General features: G+C 47.6%; 1 long non-coding RNA gene across 1 annotated transcript; it reads right to left on the reverse strand.

Annotated features, from left to right (window-relative positions):
- Positions 1-712: 712 nt before the first annotated feature.
- LOC116098689 lies at positions 713-1,403 on the reverse strand. The gene is made up of 2 exons (XR_004121906.1): positions 1,302-1,403; positions 713-1,218 (listed from the first exon to the last, which is right to left on the reverse strand). It is a non-coding gene; the product is annotated as an uncharacterized LOC116098689 (long non-coding RNA).
- Between the last annotated feature and the right edge of the window lie 404 nt (positions 1,404-1,807).

Raw genomic sequence — 1,807 nt, forward strand, 5'->3', positions numbered from 1 at the left:
TTTTTTCATTAAAAACTTAAAGAAAATGGACCAGTAACCATAGTAGAAGCCCAGGTGAAAGTAGACTTGTGTTATTTGGGAAGTTAGGTATTAAGAGCGGGGCTTCTTATGCTGGGGTTTACAGCAATCCCAATACACGTCCTCTGGAGGCCTTGGGTTTCTGCCTGTGGCTGTCATAGTGCCTGTGGCTTTGTCTCATCGCGCTCAAACCAAAATCTTCGGCACAGGGCGCTTCTGTGGCTTGCTCTGGAAGCCTTCTTATTGCTTTTGTCTGCTCTCGGCTCCCTTTCCCTACAGAACCGAAGTTCCTCAAATATCTATTCATTTGGACTGGGGAGATGGCTCAGGAGGTAAAGTGTGAGGACCTGAGTTTGAATCCCCAGAGACCCTGTCAATTCTGGATGTGGTCATGTGCGTCTGTATTCCCAGCATTCCTATGGTGAGACGGGCAGTAGCAACAGGAGAAGTCCCAGAGGCTTGTTGGCCACTTAGATGAACAAAGGCAGAGGTAAATAATGAGAGAGACCTTTCTACAAACAAGGTAAAAGGTGAGGGCTAATACCAGAGCTTGTCCTCTACATGTATGCCTTGGCGCTACCCACATCATCCACATGTGTACACACACATACACACACACACACACACACACACACACACTCAAAGTTTTAAAAATGTGCTATGACGCAACTTAAATCAAGAATCTTAGAGACCGTTTTCAGCTCTTTGTCTGCCATGTGGAGCATTTGATTTTTTTTTTCATTCCTCATCTGTAACATGGATAAGATAATATCTACCTCAAAGGGTGGTTGGCGTTACAAGCATGTAAGATAATGGTGTTGGTTGTTAGCACCATATCTGGCCCACAGTAAATAGCCAGTAACTGTCACCTTCAGGTCTTTGTCATCATCGGCAGGGTTATTAATGCCCTCATCACCTCGTCGCCATTAGTCCTTCTGTTCCTCCATTTTGACCTCTTTTCTTAATGCGAAACTCCTGGAAGGGGTGACACATTTCCCAAGGGGCTGGTGAGTCACCAGTTGTTTTTCTCTGGACAACATTAGACAGAGGCCTATTACAAGGCAGAAGTGGGGGACGTAGATGAGAGGTAAGCAGCCCCCGACGACAGTTAGAGCCTCCAGACTAGGCAGGGCGAGTTTAGAGAACAGCTCTTTGAAGTCAGTGTGCTGGTCTATGAGGCTTTATTAGGACTCCAGAGGGCTGTGTGGAAAATGAGAGAATTAGGAAAGCCATTATCTGCCGCCTTTGTGTCCTGCCCAAGGACTCCCAAGCCCTGTGGCCACCTGATTATCTGGACTGCAGTCGTACAAGCAAGCGACATCCTTCCATAGACGGTCTGTTTACTGTGCCTGGAAACAGGCCTCGTGCCATGGAAAAGTACCTCGCTGTACCCGTAAGTTCCCGACACATATTGCGCAACACGAAAGATCTTATTAAAATTTCTTGTCCCTGCTGGGATGTAGCTCAGTAGTAGAGCATTAACCGAGTCTGGCTCCGACTATGGCTTCATCCTTCAACACCAGAAAGAAATAAAAATGTGTTCCTGTATACACTCTGCCTTCAGCCTGAGCGAGCCGTTTCTGACTAGGCCTTTCGCAGAGTCCTTGCCTGTCCCCGCTGTGAAGGCTAACTCTCTCCCCTCACACTAGGTACACTCCATGCCCTTTCGTCTCTCATCGTCATGGAGATGTGATAAGCGTGAGGTCCCATATCAAATGCCACAAAGGGGACCGTGTGAGAAAGGAGCATCCCTCTCCTATCGGGCTCTCCGGATTCCCTCTTATGTCTG

Source organism: Mastomys coucha, unplaced genomic scaffold (genome assembly GCF_008632895.1).
Source record: "Mastomys coucha isolate ucsf_1 unplaced genomic scaffold, UCSF_Mcou_1 pScaffold20, whole genome shotgun sequence".
In the NCBI taxonomy this organism is placed as follows: Eukaryota; Metazoa; Chordata; class Mammalia; order Rodentia; family Muridae; genus Mastomys; species Mastomys coucha.